Here is a 24,020-nt window from a genome sequence, read left to right as displayed (position 1 = left end):
GGATTCTAAATATAAAATCTAAATATGGAAGGGTTTATAATTTCAAAAGATTTAGCAATGAGGTTAGTTCTATCACAGATTATTTTTCTCTGTAGAGTCTCTCAGTGTCCCAGACTTGGATGGCTCCCACAGAGGTTACTGAGCTCATTCTCGTTCCCAAAAACAATAGCTTCTCTGACACATCCCTGAGAATTGGTCGGCCTCTACTTCACTGCCTCTAATGATGAAGCTCTCACTGCTTCAAAAGCTTTCGCAATCTGTTGTCAGGGTGACTAACTCTTCCTGATTTTCCCAGCTTCTCTGGTTTTAAAACCAAAAGTCCCCACCTCCTGGGAACCCCCTCAGTCCTGACCAAACTGGTATGGTTGGTCACCCCAACATTGTTGAACAGTGGAAATTATTAAAACCCACTTTAAATTGGAATAAAACCTGACTTGCTATAACTTCTGCCTAGTTTCTTTGTTTTTCCCTCTTAAGTGTCTATTATTCACCCAAAACTTGTTTCTTGCAGACATATAGATTGTCTCTGGTTTTCTCTAGCTGCTAAAGCCTGCAGTAAAATTGCACTTTCCAGCATTTCCCTACCATAAACCATAGGATCAATAGATCATAGATCTAAACTTTTAATCTTTGGGTTTGACAGACACTAGCAACAATCTATATCACCTAAATGAAGTATTCTTTTTATAAGGCTATAGTGTCAGCTTTTTGAAATTGTTTTCGTGGTTCCCCAAATTGAGTTTTATGATAGTTTCATGACAATAGCAATCAATATACTCCTATTGTAATGTATGATGGGTGAAGATAATTTAGTAATCGTAATTGATGCTGAAACAGAAATTAGTTATTTCCTCACTGCGTGTTCTTATTGTCTTCTAAGTTTTCAGCTTTGAGTTTAATGTACCTCTGAGAGTTGAACTCCCTTTTTTTTTCTTGTTTTTTATTATGAGTACACCACTTACTCCATGGGGAGAAAAGGAGTCTTTACATTATTGGGTACTGAGGGACCACCAAAACCAGGAAATTCATGTTTTATGAGTTTTCCCCCAAATCAAAGCAACAGGGTTATGGTCAACACCATCTTTTCAGTTCCACTGGGTACTTTCCTAGTGGTGCTTACGGGGGCAAAAGAAATGTTTTAATGAAAAGCACATCCACTCCATAGCTTTTTTTCCTGCAAAGATCAAGCCTGGGATCCTAGCGGCACATAGGGTTTCCGCACCAAGCCAGACAGGTCTCTTTATGCTGTTTTGACTTTCCTGCCACTTACGATATCTGTCACCTGGTAGAACACATCATAAACCTAGTTCTTGAATGTATATTTTCTGTCTGTAGCAAAAACAGGAAAAGAGGGAAATCATGATCACTGTGATAAACTGAGAATTCTGAGAAGCAAATGTGTCTAGAGAAGATTTAGCTAGATAGTACCTTTGGGACAGTTGAGAATATAGTCTTGTAAATGGAGTAAGGGCTACAGATTTGAAGGGCTACATATTTCAATTATAGAATGTTAGAATAAAATGGAATTTTAGAGATCGTTTAGTTCAACCATGCCCATTTCACAGATGGGACAACTGAAGCCCAGAGAGCACAGATCAGCACATAAAAGGTCATTGGCAGAGTTCTGAAGACAATCAGACTGACCCTCATTCTAACTCAATAAGAGGAACAGTGGTTATTTACCTGTAAGGGGTGATGAAGCCCTTTGAGAACTGGATTAATATTATGGAACCTAGAAAAAACATTCATATACTCGGGATTTCTCAGGTAAATAATTTCAGGAGATGTGTATACCTTGTCAAGTACATCCTCAGGTCCCCTTTTGCCATGTCCTCGGGCCCTGGTTGGTTTCAGGTGGTTTCTGAGCGGGCTCCATATTTAAGGGCTAAGCTGAATTAAATTTAATTAATTGAAATTTAATTATTTTTTTTAAAGAATCAAGTTTTTGTTGTTTTACACTCATATTAAGGATTTATCAAGTTCTATATGAACAAATTCTTTGGTTTACGGGTTAAAAATCAGAAATTTACCTCAAGCATTAGTAGAATCGGACCTTGGCAATGTCATTCAAAAGAACACCCTGGAATATTGAGATCTGATCATTCCATATCTAACTAGGATTTAAACTTCCTACACAAATTTACGGAAAACAACTTACACTTTTTATTTCACTTGTCCCACTGTTAGCGTGGCTTGCCTATATAGTCTAACTCAACTGTATATCTTTGATAAGTAAACAATGATAAATAGCTGATATTAAAACTAATATTTATAGTGTTCTTACTCTCTACCAAGTGTATGCTACTGAATATCGGTGTTATATCACTTCACAACAGGATAGCTTGGTTTTATTGTATACATCTTACAGTTAAAAGAATCAAATCCCAGAGAGGTCTAAATACTTCCTGAGGTCATCACCGAGGGCAATCGTCCCCTTTCCCACCGCACCTCACCCCCAAGCCATTTGGCCATGTCTGGAGACATTTTAATTGTCATAACTTGGAAAGTTCTATTCACATGCCATAGACAGAGTCCAGGAATACCACTAAACATCCTATAGTGTGTAGGACAGACCTCCCCTTCCCACAAAGGATTGATTATATGGCCCAAAATGCTGAGAAACCCCGAGCCAGTAAGAGGCAGACTGAGAACTCAAACCCAGAGAATATGATTCCAGAGTGCACACTCAATATTTGCTCTCTAAATGCAGGTTTAATAATATGTTTTATCAAAATACTAATGAAAATAATAATTGATCATTTTGTAAAATGTGGTTGTGGTCACTTGACAGTTTATAAGTCACCATTTGTAGTGTCTGAGATATGGGCCTGCGCACTGCTGGGTACCTTTGGCAAAGTTATCTGCAAGTAGGAACCACAGGAGCTGGTGTGAAGGATGGAGCCTGCCTACGAAAATCTCAGGGACCATGTCCATTCTAACAGGGTGTCAATACCTCAAAAAGTATTTTGAAGATCAATGTTGGGTCACATTTGATTAAGGAAGGTACACTGCAGAGAGTGATAGAACTAAAACCCAAGAAAACTTGTGTGCTTAATATTAAATTAGTTTCCCCAAGGAGCGGCCAGATGGCTCAGTCGGTTAGAATGCGAGCTCTGAACAAGGTTGCTGGTTCAGTTCCCGCATGGGATGTTGGGCGGCGCCCCCTGTAACTAAAGATTTAAAACGGCAACTGGGCTTGGAGCTGAGCTGCGCCCTCCACAACTAGATTGAAGGACAGTGACCTGACTTCGTGCTAATGGGCCCTGCAAAAACACACTGTCCCCCCATTCAAAGAAAAAAATTAGTCTCCCCAAGCATCTTTTGTATAGTGAGCTGGGATTGGTACGGTTATTAAAGTCGTAACTCGAGGTCTGCACCCAGAAAGATGTCACCCAGGCTGACGTGGCCTTTAGCTAATAAGTCCAGGTCTTCCTCTCCATGCTGGGCAGAGAGCAAGCTGCAGCCACCTGCCCTGGTCCATGGTTCCCCTGGCAGGTGCCGGGCACATGCTCAGAAGCCTGTGGAGGGATTGTGACTTTTTGGAGCGAGAAACCAGACTGAGGACAGTCTGTAGTCCAAGGTCCAAGATCAGCCTTTGGATTGGGACTGACTTCTGTGGCTCCAGTCTTTGCCTCTAAGCAGGAAAGGAAACCTCGAGGGTCCTGGCAATTGTCCACACTCAGTCCTCATGGATCTCAGGCCCCCGTCCCTCAGCATTTGCCGTAAGCCACTAGAGCATAGGGTGAGGGCCTAATGAGGGCGTAGGGACCAGTGCTTGCCCTTTCTCCCAGACACTCAGCATACATTCATTTCACAAGTATTTCGTGAGCATTTCGTGCTAATTGCACAATTGTTCACGGTGCACACACTGGTGAAACCAGGGATACCCCACCATTATTTGGCTCTTGGAACTTTCGCTCTATTAGTAAAATAACCAATGAGGCTGTTAAGAAAACAAAATGCAGTATTCATTTATTCACCAGACATTTGAAAAATATCCACTATATGCAAAATACTGAGATAGACATAAAAGGAAAACATAGCTGAATATATGAGCCCACTCCTCAAAAAGCTTACAATGTAGTGCAAGAAGCAGGCAGATGCTATGGTAAGAAAAGAAAAACAGGAAAGGGTAGGGAGAAGAAGAGGCCAAGAGAGGAGAGGAAAGGAATTCAGGTATGAATCCAGACTCTGACTTTTCCTTGTTGGATTACCTTAGGAAAGTTACTGAAGTCTCTGAGACTCAGTTTACTCATCTGTGAAACAGGTACAATTATACCTACTTTATAAATAAACCAAAAGGTGTTTTTTAAGTGCTATATACTAAAAGTACATTCACTTGTGGACATTCACTTGTTCTCAAAAGAGACACCCCTAGCTTCTGTGCCAGCTCTAAGGAACCCCATGCTGGACGAGTGCCTCTCATTCTCCAGAGCAGGGATGCTCCAACCCAGAGGAACCAAGGGATCCAGACCTTGAGACTGGGGACAAGAAGAAAACGGAAAAGTGATTTGACCCAGCCGCCAGGTCATCAAAAGGCACAGGAGGACAGGTGCAAAATCCAGGGCGTTCGCTCTCTCAGAGTGCCCTAGTGTGTCCCTCAGGTGACAGGCTTTGAAAACGTGTCTTGGACTGATAGGACATTGACAGTGAACCCTGTCTTTCTGTGTTTTAATCTTCAGTCTGGCTGTGCGTTACGATCACCTCTGGAGCTCATCTGTAAGTGCAGATGCCAAGGGCCCCACCCCAGACCAATGAATCAGAATCTCTGGGGTCGAGCCCAGGAAGCTCTATACTGAAGAAGCACTTCAGGTGATTCTGGAGCAAAGCCAGTTGTGAAATCACTGCCATAGAGCTTCATGGGATTAGGGAGAGAACAGGAAGACATTTTCACTTCAGGTTTAGGTGCCACAATATGCAAAAATCACTCTAAGAGGAGTCATTTCTGAGCGCATTCATGGGAAGACAGATCCTTTATTTGCCCAGACGATTATTAACCTGTCGATCTACCTGGACGGTGTAATACACCATTCCTCCCACCAGTGCGACCCTTCTTGGGCATAGCATCGCCTTTCTTCTCGCTTAAGGTTCACATCCATTCACACACCAGATCCTGTCCATCCCACTTTTCTTCATATTCACAATCCTTCTCATTCTCCTTTCTCCATTTATACTGCCTTAGTCCAAGCCTTCCTCCTTTCTTATTTTCTAATTGTAGAAGCCCATTTTAATTATGTGAAGAAAAACAAATGATTAAATATTAAGGTGAAAAAAAAAGAGAGAAAGAAGAGAGCTAGCATGCAAAGGAACTACTACATACCAGCTTTGTGCTGAGGTTTTCATGCATCACCTAATTTGTCTTCTCCCAACAACCTGCTGACTTCAGTTGTCACCTGAGACCGCTTTACAGAGGAAAAGGTGAAATGATCAATGACCATTTCCAATGTCACAAGATAATAAATGACCAAGAAGATTCTTAAATCCAATGTCCAAAGCCATTGCAATGAGTTTCACAACCATGGCCACTTTGTCCTTCCTAATGGCTAAGCTACAATCCAACAGCTTTACAGAAATTTCCTTTCATTGTTTTCTTTGCCTGGTAGACACAGGGACCAACTGTTCCTTGTCCGTCATCTATTACACTTTTATACACGTGAAGCCTGAAAACCTCTTCTAATTTTCTAATTAATCAATCACTCTTTTGTACACTGAATTCAGTTTCCATTGATATGAGTGACCACAGATTGCTGGCACTGTCCTTGGCACTGGGGGGTCAGGAGGGAGGGAGACGACAAGTTCACTGCTACTGAGACACTTGAACCCCATAGATGCATGACAAATGACAACCAGGCAAATTAGTTAAGTGCATTCTCTGAAGGCAAGTCCTGAAATAAATAGGAAGGCTGTGTGTGAAATGAGGCAATAGTCCAACAGCCCTCTTACCCAGCTGGGCGACCTCTTAGAGAAATAAACAGCATCCTTTTAACCATCCAGACAGGCTCATGGTTGAGCCGATTTATCTGTATCATCTACAAACAATATTTAACTTAATCTAACACAGAACAGGAGCACAAACCTGAAGGTCTGGGTCAGTAACCATTCCTCTAGCACTGAGATGTTTACGGGAACATTCAAGGCCAAGAATGTTTGAGTTCTCAGCAGACACTGCCATTCTTGCTGGATGCCAGGTTTTCGCTTATTCATAAAGCATTTAGTTCAGAAGCCCTACATTATCCAGCTGTCCTGCGGGGGCATGTCAAGTCAAGAGTTTGTGGTTGTGGGCTAAGCTGTGCTTCTTAGTAGTCATACAGTGTTAAGAAAGCCACTGAGGTTACTCCGTTTCCATTTAGCCAAAAGCCCCAGAAAAGAAGTTGGGCTAGATTTCTCTAAAGGGCTGTTCCAGCTTCACAGCTTGAGAGTTTCATATCAATAAGCTTCTCGAAGACAGAAAATGGGGTCAATGTTTCTTACCTGGGGAGATGCAGAAGTGGTCTGAATGGACAGAGGCCCTTCACTCTCCCTCAGCCTCTATGTCCCTCGTGTGTGTGTGATTGCCATTGTCCACCAATGCCAGTAAAAGTACACTGGTGCTTGGTGTTTCTGCCGATCCCACATGTGTATCATGCATGCCTGCCTACTAACTAACCTGCCTACTAGGGATGTCTCTTATGCTCGGCACACCAACATCCCCAGCTATGATACTGTGTGTGAGAGGGCAGGTATCATGGGGCATGAAGCCAAAACAGGAGCCATGGACTCTACCTCTGTGATGCCAAGAGGGAATTGCAAGATAGGGGCCAAGCAGGAAAGCAACTCGAATGACTTCCCCAAGTAGGTCTGGGCCTTCACAGACATGGGGGTATCTGTTGCTTTTGCCTTCCCTCCATTCATACCCTCTTCTGCATAAAAGCACCCTGATTTTTTTCTTCATGAAGGATTTCTCCCCTACACTCAGTACATATAGTGTTGGAGTGGACGTAGAAGCCAGACCTCAACCAAGCACATGGTCTGTCCCCTGACACAGGAACTGTTTCAGTGATGGGTGCCTGACCTGTCTGAGGCTGGTAAGAATGAGGTTAAGACTGAAGAGAGACTTCTTCTCCAAGGACAACCCGTAGCAAGGATGACGGAAGCCTGGGGCTGTCGTGAGCTATCACGTGCCACATTGGGGAAAAAAAGGTCAAAACAAAGGAGAGCAGAGCTCAGAGGTGAAGGAAGTGAATCCTGATGATACTGCCTGAACCCGTTGGTTCAGCCCCACCTGACAGTGCTCCTTCATTCATGCAAGCCAACGAGGGCCCTTCTGTCTAAGCATCTTACATGGGGTTTTACCACTTCACCAGGAGATCCATGACGTATGCATTGAATGCCAGCATTTGCTTGCATTTGCTTACTAAAAAATTGCAACAGGTTTGGCAAATTTGATGATCTCCAAAACAGCTTCCAGTTCCATCATTCAGTAGTATTTTTCTAGACTAACAACATAGTAGCGAGTGTAGGAACTGTGAAATCGTACTGACCCGAGTTTGAATCCCAACTCATCCACTGCCTCATTTCAAAACCCTAGTTTCTCAGCCTCTATGAGATGTTTCTATAAAATGGGGAGTGATAATATGTACCTTGAAGAATTTCTTCCCAGGATTAAATTAGAACACTGAGTACTGAACACATCACTTACCACATAATAGGCAGTCAGTGGGTGACTGCTGTCATTACTTTATTAGTTCATAAAACCAGAAGCCACATCTCGTAGTGTCTTGCGACATGAATGGCATCATGGTACTTCCTTACAACATCAAAGCCCAATAGAGTTTACAAAATATTTTCTTACCCACTAGTTCATTCCTCCCACTCCCCAGGGCTCAGAAGTAGTGAGATGTGGTATGATAACTCCCACTTTAAAGAAAAAGAAACCAAGGACTTGAAGTCAGTAAGAAACGGAATAAGGACCAAAGTCACAGCCTGTTGACCTCAAGCTCTGACTTCCCCTCCATGCAGCCCATAGGCCTAATACTCAGAACATGTGTCACCTCTCAGTCTCCACTGATGCTCCCGAGTTGCGTCTATTGCAGAGGTATAGAGTAACCAAGCTGGAAATGTCGCTGGAAACCCCGACCTCCACCCGTTGGAAACTTTCACTAATACTGTAGTGAAAAGCATAGGATGGAAGGTAAGAAAGATCTGGGTTACGAGGCATCAATGGGGGGGCTTTGTGACCACAAGAAAGTGAAAATGTCCTGCTGAGCTAGTTTTCTTACCTGTGTCACAGGGGTCAGACAAGTGCCTACCTCTTCTGCTTATAAAGAGAATTAAACGGCCCTGTGCTGTAAGCAGTCACCACGGTGCCTGTCTCATGAAAACCTCTCTGAGTGGCATGAATCATCAAATTATCACTTTGATTGTTATTATAAACCCATGATTCTAAACCACCAGTGCTTTCTTCACTCCTTACAATCTCTCCTGATAACTTAAAACATATATATACATATATATATAATACATATATATGTATATATATGTATATATATATAGCCACTGAGACTAGAGAATAGAGACTAGACTACAGACTGTGTCTCTGTTGACCTCGTACCCCCAAACCAATTGATGTTTCTTGAATGTCACAATGAATGAGTGATTACCAAGCTAAGGTATTCGTTTGAAGTATTAGCCTAAGGGAATTATTACCTTTGAGTTCTTTTTTTTTTTTTTTATTACATTTACTGAGGTGACAATGGTTAGTAAAATTACATAGGTTTCAAGTGTACATTTCTATAATATAATACATCATCTATAGATTACCTTGTGGTCTCTTCTCTCTTCCCACCAGGAAGACTCCAAAAGTTGAGGAAGGTTGAATCACACATTCCTGTTCCTTCAAGCATATGTGTCTGGTGTGTTTCCTCCCCCTCTGTCTTTAGTCCTGTTCCTTCACACACCTGCTTCAGACCCAGCTGAGAGGCAGGCGTTGGCCCCGTTAGGGAAGAGCTGGGTTTTATACCTTGCTTGTTTTCTCCACTTGCGATTTGTATTAAATTTGTTTGGGGACACATGCTACAAGGCACAAGAGGCCTTTTTGATTGAACAGTGAAAGAAGCCTGTTACAAATGTGAAATCATAATTTCTGGAGGTTTGGGGACTTAAAAAAAATGTGGACAGCTGTTGGCTAAAGAACTGAGAAATGTTTAAGTCAGGAAATATCCTAGGTAATGGAGCCAGAGAACCTAAATCAGTGGTAAATACTGCTAAGCCATCATTACATACTAAATAGTTATTAGTCATTTTTCTGTTTTTCACAAAAAGCTTAAGGGTCTGAAGTCCAAACCTGAGACTCCATTCTCTCTAACAAATCAAAAATCCCATCCCCTCCAATAACAGAAATCTGCCAAGAGAACATTAAAGGTCAAGCTAAACCCACAAAAAAAGCAAAGCAACAAAGATTTCAAAGATCCTGAATGGAAAAATACAATTAAAAGTCACTGGTTCATTTTGAACAGGAGAAAAGATTGAGAGCTTGATTTAAGGTCAGGAGCCCAAGGGGCAATGGGGAAGGGAAGCAGGAACCCCAAGCCAAACCATAAGCAAAGTGGCCTGGAAACTCTCAGACTTGGCGGGAGCCTTTCCCTTTCCGGGCCCTCTGGGCCGAGTGGGTCACAGTGCGGTTGGAATACCGAGTTGCCCCCAAGGGGCCTATATTAGGAACTGAATGTGACAACCTGGCCTCCAATGGATAGGCCTGAGCTGTGGACCTGGCTCTCCCACCTCCACAGGGATTTTCCTATATTACCCTACACGAGTCATTCACCCTGCCTTGCTCTATTTTTACCTTATTACAAAATAATTTCTTCTAACAAGGCCCGTAAGCCTGCATTTTGTAGTTTGAGGGATGCCAAAAAGGCACCCTTGAGACGCTAGACCCAACTCCGTAATCGTCACAGCTCCCCATTACACATTTTCACCAGTGCCTGAAATACCACCAAATATTTCATCTGAAAACGTTATTTGAGTGCTCACTTTAACCCAGACACTGCACCAAGCCCTAGGCATACAGGGGTGAGGAAAACAAACATGGAATCTATACACAGTCTGCTTAGAAGAAACAGTGAATTAAACAGGTAAGCACACATATCCAAACACGCAAACTGAGAGTCCCCTGTAAGTTAGTGGACAAAGTTCTGGGAAAGATTAGAAGTCTGAATCTTAGTTATGTGAGCAAAGCCACTGACAAGGTGATTCTTAGGTTGAGACTTAAAACGTACTGTTGAAGACCCAGGAACATATTATTCTACGTAGGAGATGGCCATGCCAGCCTCTAAGCTAGAAAGGAGCTGGATGTGGCCTGGAATTGAAAAGGAAAGGAGAAATGTCTTTTCATGTCCACTGTCCATTTTTTGATCAGATTGTGTGTTTTTTTTTTTAATTGAGTTGTATGAGCTCCCCAAAACCAACTCACAGAAAGAAATCAAAGAGATGATTGCCAGGGGGAGGAGGTGGGGAGAAGGGTGAAAAAGACGAAGGGAAATATAGTCAATAATATTATAAGTTTGCATTAGATGATTACTAGAATTGGTGGGGTGGTTACATTGTAAGAAATAAAAATGTCAAATCACTATATTATACACCTGAAACAAGGTAGCTAATACTGTATACCAACTATACTTAAATTAAAAAAAAAGAAGAAGAGGAAATACAAAGGAGGTTTTTGTGAATGGAGCACAGTAGGTGAGCTGGAAAGGAGCTGACATGAGAGCTGAAGGTCACTGAGGAAAGGTCACAAGGGGCTGAGTCGGCCACAGTAAGGCAACTGCATGTTGGTCGGTGCATAATGTAAAGCCACTGGAGCTACTAAACGAGAGGCTGACATCATTTCTCTCACCCATAAAATTACTCCGGCTTCAGTGAGGTGGCTAGAGTGGTGGAAGGCAAGAGAGGAAGCAGAAAACACAGATAAAAAGTCTGCTCTCCTCCCTGGATTGTAAGCCCCTGAGGGCAAAGAACCGTGTCTGGGTTTATTCATGAATACTGCTCTGGTCCTGAGAACGAGAGTTGTGCCGTGAAATTGGTGAATCAGTTCAGATGCAGAATAAAGGCAGAGCCATACTCCGGATCAAAACAAAGTCCTGTGGGTGACAATTACGAGGAGCCCCATTAATAAATATGTATTGACTGAGGAAGGAAGGAAAGAAGGAAGATTGTTATACTCCACCCCAAAATTACAGTAACTTGGGTATAGTGGTGGAAACAGGGAGTGAGAAATATGCAGATTGAGATTTACTTGAAGGCAGAAAATAAAGGACTTATCGGTAGAATGGACAGATGGGAAGTGAGGGTGGAGAGACAGGGCCAAATGAAAATCTCCTTTGTGGCTTGAGCAACAGGTTAAGTGGTGAAGGCATTTTCCGGGATGGGAAAACTCCTGGGGAGGCAGGTAGATTAGATTATTGGCCTGTAGCCTGAATAAAAATCAGTCCTCTGGGGAAGATGGGTTATCACTTTGTGAGGGGTGTAACTATTATGTTGCTTATAGTAATTGTGTGTTGGTACTAAGTTTGTGGTTGGTTTGTTACGTAGCATTACTGTAGCCACAGCTGGGTGAGGCAGGAATCGTGAGAGTCCAGGGAAAATCATAAATTCAATGTTGAAATATCCTTGTTTAGGGATTTTTATTGAGGTCATGAGTGATTAAATCATTGTCTACTGGTGACTGAATTCAATTTCCAGTCCCTCTACCCTCCCTGAGGTTGGAGGTGGCCTGAAAGTTCTAACCCTTTAATCACTTGCTTGGCAACCAGCCCTCATTCTGCAGTTTCGGAGCACCCTCCTCCTTTTTTGCAACCAGTGAGTCATCTCATTGGCATCCAAAGGACAAGCATGGGACAAAGACACATATATTTTTTATTATACCAGGGCATCTATACTCTGAAAGAAGTCTTCCTGTTGAAAAACATCTCTCTTATACACAGAATTATATGAGAGACATTCAATGAATAGGAGAAACAGACCTAAACCATGAAAGAAACCTACTTCAGCTACTTCTTTTAAACCAGAAAGAGTTTCCAAACATGTGAAGAGAAACAAAAGCATAGAATGAAAAAAATCAAGATGATGGAAAGAATACTGGAATAAACAGAGATGATCCACAGAATATGAGAAGTTTCAAAATAATTCTATAAGGACTCTCAGAGACATTTGAGAAAATATCACATCAATAAGGTAAGCATAGGTTGATATATTAATAAAAGGGTTAATCTAAAGATAGGGAAGTATTCATAAAAATTTAAAATATAATGGCTGAAAGTTTTTAAAAAACAGTAATAATAATAGTATGGTCTGTGGAAAATACCCCAGACCACAAAATAGAAACAAAGAAAAGGAAAATAATATAAAATAAAAGTAAAGTCTTAAAGAATCAATGTAGAAGTGTCATCCCCTATCCGAACGAGTTCTAAAAGAGAAGAGAGAGTACAAAGGAGAATTTAAAAAATCAAAAACTGCTACAAAGCAGTAGGGCAATGATCATAAAGTTTTAAAGACAATTGTTATTCTGAACCCAGGATTCCATACCTACTCATAATACAAAGTGTGAGAATAAAATAAAGAAATGTCTAGACATAAAAGGACTAAGAACATTTGTATTCGTGTAGTCTTGGGGGAGAAAAAATCTTGACTATGTATCCAACAAAACAAAAGAAGATATGAAAAGAGGGACCTATGGGACTAATTCAGAAGTGTTGGTAGAGACTTATTCTCCCCGTCTTTCTATGCAAATACCATGTTTTCCTGAAAATAAGACCAGGTCTTATATTAATGTTTGCTCCAAAAGAGGCATTAGGGCGTATTTTCAGGGGATGTCTTATTTTTTCATGTACAACAATCTACATTTATTAAAATACAGTCATGTCATCTTCTTCTGGAACATCGTCATAACGTACTATATGCGTCCATCTGGCTAACAATCTTTACTGGGGCTTATTTTCGGGGAAACACGGTAGTAGATCTATTTCCTGGTATCCCTCCATCTAGGTAGGCCATGTAACCATTCTTGTGAATGGAATATGATCAGATGTCACACACACCACTTCCAGCCCAAAGACATTAGAAGCACATGTGCTTTCCCTATCACCTCTCTTGGCCTGGACACTAGCTGATCCGAGGAGATCAAGGACCAAGAAAATAGCTGAGATACCTGATGAAAATGTCTGCTTCCAGAATGTCCACAAGAAGCAGAGGTCCGTTGTCATCCTAGTCAGACTGGGATGTAAGTGAAAAATAGACTTCTATGAAATTAAGCCTCTGAAATTCAGAGATGTTATAGCACTTAGCCCTAGCCTGATTAATGCAGGAATATAATGGGAATAAATTCTGGAAAAATTGCTCTGCAACAGGCTGATAAAGCACTAAGTCCAAATTTGAATGGATTCAGAGCACCCTAAATATTAACAGTTTTATCTTTAAGAAGAAAGTAGATTTTATTGAACATAGGATATGATTAAAAAGCCAGGAAATCCGAAGGACATGGTAAAGAAAGTACACGGTTCTCCTGTCAGCAAGTAAAAGAAAGTGATTAGAAACTCCAGGAAAGAGCAATGAATGTATAAGAACATCATGATTTGAGTATAAAGTGAAGTAAAACGTGGCATTATACTGAGCAATTAGAATGCAGTCTATTTGAAGCTAACATTGAATGCTATTTGAACTTAGCATTCTTTGTCACTCCTAAATAACATAAGATTATATTTCCTTCACTCTGAGTCCACCTCTACCATATGACTTACAGCACAGTTACTGTTATTATATTGACATCATAATAAAACCCTTAAAACAGGATGTAAGGTTAAAAATCTGACATTGGATAAGTAATTGTACAGCTCACACAACTTGAAGATACAAGGAGCAGGGGAGGTCAAATGTGTGTGGACGCTGTAATTTCTTCATTGTAAATGGTGGGACATCAAGAAATACTCTGTAAATTTAGGGGGACAAGAAATACAGTTTTAATTATAACAACAAAACTGGAGCGTGGCATATGTGAGCCCAAGTCCTAATTTTTCACAGCAAAGAGTCAACAGAGAACTACCGTGTTTCCCCGAAAATAAGACCTAGCCGGTCAATCAGCTCTAATGCATCTTTTGGAGCAAAAATAATATAAGACCCCGTCTTATTTTACTATAATATAAGACCGGGTCTTTAATGTAGTATGATATGATATGATATGATATGATATGATATGATATGATATGATATGATATGATATGATATGATATGATATGATATGGTATGATATGGTATGATATATAATATAATATCGGGTCTTATATTAATTTTTGCTCCAAAACACACATTAGAGCTGATTGACCGGCTAGGTCTTATTTTCAGGGAAATAGAGTATGTAGTAATAAATTATCTAATAGTATTTTAACAATAATTATAACTAATATTATTAAAAGTGGGACTCAGGAAGGAGGGCAGGAAAGGGAAATGAGAAAATGTTAATTCTTTTTTTTAACTTAATACTGACATTTGATTTCTCAAAGAATATGTATACATTACTTTTATGGTGCAGCCAACTGAGACTGGAGAAGAAGAGGAAGAACAGGTGTGTGTGAAGGGGGAGAATAAAGATTTCAGTTTAAACTTGAGTCTTTTATTTGAAATCTTTAAATCCAACACAAGCATTTACTATAAGCTCTCTGATAGTGGGATTATAGAAATACACTTAATACACAATGGGGGGCTTTAGTGTACTCACTTTGAAATTTGTATTTTTATTTTGGAAGGAATTTTCTGTTCAAAGTTTTTGTTTGTTCTCAAATATATTCTCTTCTTTGACTTAAAGAAATTATGTTTATTAAAGCCAAAATACCATCAATGTTTCCACTGTTTGTCATAAAAATATTATTTTAATTCATGTTTTCCAGTGTCTTCTCAAGTGCTTACATTACAAAAATATTTTATTTAAAAAAAACAAAAAAACAACCAGAGTTCTCTGATTGGTAAGATTCCTATGGTTCCCTAAAGTCATGTATCATGAACTTGGTTTGTCATTCAATTAATAGGCTCCTACCTAAGCCTGCTCTTCATAAGCAGAGCAGCATGTGGTAATTTGTTGGTCGTAACCAAGGAAAAAGTGCACAACAGAGATGGAAATACAGGTCCAGACCTTGGCAGAGACAGAGAGGTCGGGATTAAAGGGGTGCATTTGGTGGTGATTAAAGAGCTGATAACGCAAGCCATGGAAGTGGAATTAAATTGCTTAGACAGAGTGCAGAGGAAATGAGATGAGAGATAATGGCAAAAAGTCAGACGATGCTCACACACGAAGATGAAGACTTAAGAAGATTAAAGCACAGAGACGAAGATGTCCTCTGAAGGAAAAAAGATGTAAACTCACTAGACTATGAATTACTTGAAGGCAGAGACTGTCACTATTGACTTTCAATGCTGTAATCCTCCTCTCTCTGGTCATACAGACACTTGAAGAATAGTTGTTAAATGAAATAAGAAGGAAAGAATGCAGGGTGGATGAAGAAGTAGAGAAAACTTCTAGTAGACCCAAGAGAAAATAAGTGCACTGAATAAAATTGTCTCTATAAGGTGGGATTTTGTCCCCTCAGCACCTAGCAGTTTAGAGCCCCTTCTGTGTAGTAAATGCTCAACAGAGGTGAGAGGAAATGAATAAATGAAGTACAGGGTGGGATGGGCACCAAGGGGAAGAGAGAAGAGGGCTGATAGAGGGGAACTGTGAACTAAGATTAACTTGGGAGCCTAGTATTTATATTTCTGTTGCTGGCCTCAAATCCAAAAATAATAATTATTTGTATTATACGAAATAGTATATGCAACCAAAATGTCTCCAACACAAAAGACCAGTAAGGACGTCCCCAAGCAGTCTTGGCTTCCAGGATCACACTTTCTTTTTAAAGAGTCCTAAAGCACTTTTGAGTTTGCACCAGACAGTACAGTCCCTAGACAGAAATTGCCAGAAGTTCACCAGTGTCTGAAGAAAACAACTCCATGTTATGGTGCTGAGCAGAAATAGGAAGTAGGTCTGTCCTTTAGTTTAAGTGAAGGGACTTAGCAGAAACATGAAATCATTGTTTTCCTCAGGTCGCCTGATCGGAAGTGATGAATTATTAACATGAATATAATCATTCCACCTCTTAGGTGCTAAAGTGAATTTAAGAGTATGCAGGCAAAACCTGCTTTCATTTCCTCTAATTCTCTAACACAACTTATGTGTGTGTATCACCCTACATTAATAACAGAAAAACAGTGGAACACCAGATCTGCATGAAACACACAAACCTACTTGGTGCATTTACTTTCTAAGAGAAATGGGCTGATTTTTGACTACAGGTGGGAGCCGAGGGGAACCCCTGCTGGTCAGAATTCATCAATCAGTCTCACCAAGGTAATGATACTTTCTTCAGGTATGGGCGATTACCAGCCAGAGGGAGCATACAGAGTCTGCATCATCCCATGGGCCTCTGTGGCCTCCCATCAGTTCTTGGGATCTATGTCTATTGATGTTTTGAGAGAGACAGAGAGAGAGAGAGAGAGACAGAGAGAGACAGAGACAGAGACAGAGACAGAGAAATCACACTTACGTCTTCCTCGTTCTTCCAAACCCCAACCACGCAATCTTTTTCTTGGAAGAGTGAATATCAAACCAGAGTGGTTTCTCATTATTTGCTTTAGTTTTGTTCTCTAAAGTCACCACAAAAACTTAATTAGTGACTACTGAGACACTGCTCCTAGGAGAAATACGGGGTTAGGTTCCTGTGAGCCTCTGGTCACATATTTTCAGCAACCATTCAATACATAATCTTGTTGTATACGTGTCTCTGTTGAAAGATACCTTATTTGATTAATCTATACTGTTGATTCATTAACACTGAACTCATAGCCAACTATAACCCATGCCTATCTAATACATGGGAAGATAGGGAAGCTTCCCTAAACATGTATTTTCTCTGTAAAACACAGTTGTCTTCTTCTAGGAACCCTAGACAGCACTTGAGCACTTTGGTTGGGGACCATTGAAACGGCTAAAACAGCACAAACAAAAGGCACAAAAGTGCAGAAAACATAGCACTGAAGTAAACCACGAATACAGCATTTGTTCACGGTGAGAGCTGAAGCAGGAGGGCAGAGCGTGGCCTGGTTCCATCCATTGGAAGCGTGCGTGGCAGGTGGCCCCAGTGTTTTCACCACTGCGCACACTCACAAATGACCATGACAGCACTGTGGGTATTGATTCTGGTGTTACACTAAAGTTCAGCATGTAAGTCAATTTGAAAATATGGAATCTGAATAATGAGCATCAATTGTAATGCCAAAATAATGAAACAAGCCTGTATCTGTTGTTGAAATCACCACATGCCCACTCTGTACTACACTTTCTAGGACCCCAGTTAATCCTCACAAGAATACATTGAGGGGGGCATGGCCCCCATGTCATAGATAAGGAAACTACAGACAGAGCCTAACGTGACTTGCTGCTCTGGGGTGGCGCCAGCATCCCACCCCCGGCCGTGTGACTCGGGGTCACGCTCTCGGCTGTATCCCTGGATGCAGAGCAAGTCCACCCACCGGTCTGTCTCTCAGCCTGGCCCACCCATCTGTGTGCCTTCCTAAGTAAAATAATCATATTCCTGAGCTTGCATTAATTTGAATACTCCCTGTGGGGACAGAATGAGGCTAGAATCAGTTTTTGTTTTAAATGGCAATTCTTTCTTTCGTGTTGCCAAATACAGATGACAGTTATGATGTGCAAGGCACTGCCACCCGGGGGGTGGTTACCAGGCATGTGAGTAACCAGCAGCTGCAGAAGTGATGAAAACCACTGACTCTGAAAGCCGCCAGCCCTCACACACCCTATTAAAGAGATTCAAGTTTAAGTGCATTCAGCAGTTCTGTATGCATGAACACGTGGGGACCTCTGTACCTTAGTGGTCATGTCCGTCCACGGAGCTGGGTGGGGAGGGTGTGAGCACCCTGGCCCATGCTGGCCACGTCCTTACCACCATCTCCCATCTCTCCCACTTCCCCCCAACCCACCCAGCTCTGGTTGTGGGACACATATGATTAGTCTATATCTGAGGAAATGAAGTGAATGTCCAGAGAAATGGTGTCATGAGTGATAAGGAAAAAAGGTGAGACTAAAGGTAAGCCTGACCTTGTATTTGTGAACATGCAATGGTTAGGAAGGAATTTTGCATTTAATCCTCACAACCTCCCAGCTAGCCATACTTGATAGACCGAGAGACTGGGGCAGGCACAGGGTCAATGATTTCCCTCCAGTCATGTGGCTGAAAGCAGGGCAGCCACAACTGGAATCACAATTCCGGTATCCTCATCCAGTGTTGTTCTTTCTGCCTCTGGACAGATCAAGAGGAGCAGCAGAGTATGCAGGCAGGTGGCCCAGGACAAGCCCAGGCCACCGCACTGGCGCCATGCATAACCGCCAATTGCTCTTCCTGCCCTTGGCAGATATTTACTGGCCCTGCCACATGCCAGGGATATAATACAGCAGTGGACAAAATAGAGAGCTTTTAGTGGCACAGAGAGATGCACTGAGCAAGCCAGTCCAGCTGAGATGAGAGAGGCAAGGAGCGATACAGGTGGTAGGGCAACAAGTAACAGGAGGACTTCACCCAGCCATGGAGTCCAGGGAATGCCAATAAGAAGGTGACATTGTGGCTGGTATCTAAAAGCGGTGGCAGGAAGTCAGTCAGGCAGAAGGGTACCAAAGCCCAAAGGTAGTAAAGATTTTGGAAACTCTGAGAAGCTGAGTCCAGAGAGATGAAAGAAGCATCCAGAAGAGGGAACAAAGGACATGAGATGGGACTGGAATGATAGAACCAGATAGTGTAGGGCTTCCGACTTCAAGGACCCAGCAGAGTGGGCCTCTAGCTGTCAGGGGTCCCTTGTTGGGGGAGGAGGGCCAGCCAGTTAAGCCCTTTAATCTTTCCCACCTAGGTCATTTCCTCTAGCTATGAGTGAATCATACGTTTCCCTTCTCCCCATCCACAGGCCTGGGTACCGAGACTTGGAACAGGGGCCTGTTTTCCAGGTGCAGTCTCACCAGTGCCATATAAAGGGGATTAATCCCCTTCCTGAAGCTTGACTCCTCGCACAGGCCGGCCCCAGCAGGGTCGGCTTTCCTCTCCCTCCAGATCGCATTACAAGCTAATATCTAATTTGTAAGTTCTGTATCACACCTCGGTTTCACAGCATCGTGACTTCCAAGTGAACAGTCACTTCTCCCTCTTTCAAAATGAGCTGAGTGCCCTATGGTGAGAAGAGGAGCCAGAATGTACCACCGGCCCACAGAATAGAGAAGCCCTGAATGGCTCCCTGACCTCAAGGATGTAACTTCATCCCTTAGTTAACAATCTGTAAAAAGGAGCCTTAATTTCTTTCTGCCACTGCAGAGCAGCATATAGTTCAAAATAAAGTGGAAACTGTAATGGACTGGAATTCATATTCTAATACCAGCTTTTCCACTAACCACCACTCCTGTCTTCAGTTTCTCCTTCCGTGACACAAACAGAAGGAAATCAATAAGCTCTAAGGTCGTCTTTAATCTAACATTCTTTGCTTTCCTGTCTGATTAGTCACTAGAAGAGTATTCTGAGAATTTTCAAGCCCTAAGAATTAATATCACTAAGATATAGCTACATTGTTATATTTTCTAAGTGTCAAAATCCCTAAGACTTTTTGGAGATGGGGCGGAAGTTTGATAAGAATAAACAATCTTTCTTTTTGATAGAGTAGCATAATGGTCCCAATTCTCCCCACCCCATATCCATGCCATGTAACTTCATAGTAACCATTTATAACCACTAATGGCCTTGCTTTGGAGTAATGTTATGTGGGTGAGCATGAGACAGGCAGACTCAAAAAAAAAAACACAAAAAAAGACAACTCTTGTACAATTGGGGTTGCTTCTCTTGCCTTCTGCTCTAACCATGCCAAAAACATGCCCAGGCTAGCCCACCAGTCCCAGAAAGGATGAGAAACATGTGGAGCAGAGGGTACCTGCAAACACATGAGCAAGCCCAGCCAAGCCTGCCAAGCCCCTGCAAGGAAACCTGATCCCTGCTGATGAGCTAGAAATAAATATGTACTATTGTACATCACTGAGTTTGGGGGCAACTTGTTACACGGCATTATTTTAGCAGCTGATACAAATCTGAACCTAAGTACTTCACAATTTCTTTAGTCTATATCAAAAGGTAATCTCCAACTTGTCTCTTCTGCCTCAGATTTCTATATCTTCACCTGTCCTTCATCTTCCCTCTATCTCAGATAAAGGCATGACCCACTTTGAGCTAACACTACCCCTACCTTCTCTGTCCCACTTCCCTTCCTTCCAGCCTCCTCCCTGACATCATTCCATCCAACATTTCATCCCTCAGAAGGGTTAACGCACCTTAACATCTTTAAGGGTGACTTTTCTTAGAGAGGCAGATTTAAGAGAAGACCTCATTGTCTGGAATTAATTGTCTGTAACACCCATTTCGTTTGGGGAATTTTAAAGAAAATTGTCCATCCTCTGGAAGTCCCCAGAGGGGGGAGATAAGAGGGGTAAACATCCCAGAACTGATCTTGACCAATTCTCCTGAGGAGGCCCACACCTTGGGAGGTGGCCCCATAGGAAGACTGAGTACAAAGAGCTGTATCTGGGGACACAGATGTGGAATGTCCTTAGTGAAACTTAGCATGGAGGGAAGAACAGAGTCCTCCCTCTAAAATTTTCCCAAGCTGCGCAGGAACTTGCTGACACCCATCAGCCTAGGCTATGACAGAAGACAAAGCTTCCAACATGGCAGTGAAGTTGCCCAGGGACTCAAACCTCCTGCACCCGCAATTACCATCTAGAGGTTCAACGCAGTAAAAGGGGTTTTGCCCCTCCATAGCTCTTTCACGATAATTGTTGTTGACTCTTAGTCTAAAACAATCTAAATAATAAAATTAAATGGATTCACATATATTTTTTGCTATTGAAATTTAAATTGCTTTTCAAAAATGTTAAGTATACTTCTAGAGCTTTCTTTAAATTGCATTTAACTTGGCTTTCCTTAGTTTGGGTCCAGGAGTAGAGACTAGACCTTTAATATCCTGCTTGTATTGTCCTCCTTGTATTTGTAATCCTACATCAAAGAAATCAGAAATGAAAATAATGGTTTATAAGGGAGATGCAAATATCATATGGAAGATCACATAAACAGTACATGATATTTATAATACATAAGTGTATTGTAAATGATTTATAATGGTAAGTATTCAGATGTGCATTAAAATGTGACTGCATTTAAATAAAAGGATTTCTAGAAGTGTAGCATTAATAAACTCCATCAGACAAGATAGCCTGTCACTTTCATTTATAACCATATACTCAGCACTTCTCAGGATACGGTCAGATATTTGTGGAATCGAAAGATGGGTAGATGGGTAGATGATGACTGAATGAAACAGATAATATACAAAATCGAATACCCACTATTGGGTTCCAGATATGCTTCTAATCTTAGAGGATAGAAAAATAATTTTTAAAAAAATCCTTATCTTGAAGAGCCTTCCATCATCCTAGTTCTGATGATATTTTACAATTCAGAAATTAGGCTGCTCTGACTTATGGTAGGATGTAACATATTTCTTTAGGCCAAATAGGCCTTCAACTGCAACAAAAGCCCTTTGTTATATCATTTGACCAAGCCACTTTTGACAGCATATTCTCCATGTATCTATCACTGAGCTTACCACACTGACATAATCATCTCCCATTAGAAAAGCGGGACTTTGAAGGAAAGGAGTACATTCCATTCTCAATTCATGGCATGTCGCAGGTGCGCAACACATACCCAGCTTCCGGCAACTGTGAGGCTAGGGAGACCTGGCTAGGCTGAGAGCATCAGATCTCATCTTCCCAGCCCTTCAACCCTCCCCTGAAGCCCCTCGATAAAATGGTTTGATCCCCCCCAAAATAGATAGATGATGATAATAGATAGATAGGTTGATAGACGATAGAAAGATAGATAGATAGATAGATAGATAGATAGATAGATAGATAGATAGATAGATAGATAGATAGATAGATAATGATAGATTCATAGAATAACCAACTGGATTAATGAATACCTTTCCCAAATTTAAATTCTTACAAGAACAATTTTCCCTTTTAAATCTTGATTTTTAAATATAAAAATGAATGAAAATGAACAAAAGTGTTATGATCACATGCCTATTAGACGTTTCTTTCAAAACATGCACATCATCCAATTCCGTAGAGTTTCATACGAGGAAGAAACTCTGAGGTAAATTGCTGAGACCAGATACATAGCCAGGTTAAAGACAAGAAGGAGACAAGTTCGGGGAGTGGGGAAGACGTCCTCCAGGGCTGCTAACAAATTACACATCTCTTTCCCACCCACCTTCTGAAGCAACTGCACATAAAATGAAGACATTGGAAGATAGGAGATGAATATCAGCTGTATTACTAGCAAAGTCTAGGTCTATGAGAAACTGGACTTCTTCACAATAAACCCCAGTAGTATACAACCTTACTCACCCAGCCACAGACCACACTGGACACACATTGGAGGAAAGTCTCTACAGAAGTGGTCTCGCTTGGAGCAGCAGAAAAAGCAAGTTCTCCAGGTGGGAATCTGGTTTCGAGACTCCGAGAGCAGAAGGGGAAAGGATGGAACTGGGCTATGCGCGTCCAGTTTCTCTTTCAATAATCGGAAAAAGCCTCAGGAGGACTGAGTGAGGCAACACAAGAGGCCAGAAGTGTCACCCTCACAGAGGGCTACCCCCATGAAAGGACACATGCAAAGTGGGGGAAGCGTTCCTACTACAAGATCTTAGTCCTCAGAGGACTTGGCAACGGGCAGAGCACCGGATCGAGCAGCTGGAGTGTTCACTTCTCACTCCTGAGGAAGGTTGACCTTAAAAATGAGGGTCAATGGGTGATCCAAAATCAAAATGACCAACGAGTTTGGTTGAGAAGAAGGCTCAGAACAACCCCAGACTGCAAGATCGCCCAGATTTTCCATTGCTGCAGGCATCTTCTCTTCTCTCCCTTTCTCTCCCCTAAGCCCTGATAACTATATATTTCCACGCTTCTTACCGACACAGCACTTTGAACTAAGTAATTTCTTCTACTCTTTTCATAATCAATTTTATATCCGTGCAAAGTATAGACATGCCCTTTTGTTTTAAATGGAAGAATCTCCTTCCTTGATTTTTGGATATGCATGCGTTACGTGCAGGTCTAAATTTTCATGAACCTTTTAATGAGTGTTTAATTTACTAGGTGGCATATACTGAAGGAAGGAGTATATATCTTCTCGTGGAGTTAAGTGCTGTCAGGGCACTTCCAAAGTCTCTATTTCCAAAGCAGCAGGTTGACATTGATTAAAATACCACACATTGTAAAATGTGTGAAAGAAGGTGAACTAGGGCCAGCAAAAATATTTTGTTCCCTCAGGTGAGTAAAATCTTGGATTACATGATTTTCATGTATTTTAGACCTAGTTGGAGGTTATCCTAATTTGAACAAGGCATCATCTTTTCACACTGAAAATTGGTATTTAATTGCAAAACTCATGTCAGAACTACCAAGGATGATATTTCTATAATATGGATTTTTTTTTTCTTAACTACAGCACTGAGCTTTCCAGGGTCATGTGTTTCAGGAAATCACTTGCTTAAATTGCTCTGTTCTGTGCTAGGGAAAGGAGCAAACATTAGTTAAGTATTTAGGAAATATAGGAATGTGTGTGTGTGGGGGGTGTGTGTAATTGGTTATATACTACATATATAGTATTTACCCAATTATATAGTATATTACATATTATATAGTACATATTGTGTATAACAAAATATACAGAGGGTGCTAAAAAAACCTATACACATTTTAAAATAGGAAGAAACTATTAAAATTGTAATACTCGATATATACAGATAACACAAGATGAATACAAATCACATTTGGCTTGTGCAATTACAAGAGG

This window comes from Rhinolophus ferrumequinum, chromosome 5 (assembly GCF_004115265.2).
Source record: "Rhinolophus ferrumequinum isolate MPI-CBG mRhiFer1 chromosome 5, mRhiFer1_v1.p, whole genome shotgun sequence".
NCBI classification, from domain to species: domain Eukaryota; kingdom Metazoa; phylum Chordata; class Mammalia; order Chiroptera; family Rhinolophidae; genus Rhinolophus; species Rhinolophus ferrumequinum.
The sequence above is the reverse complement of the archived record's forward strand: the minus strand, read 5'-3'. Positions refer to the sequence as shown.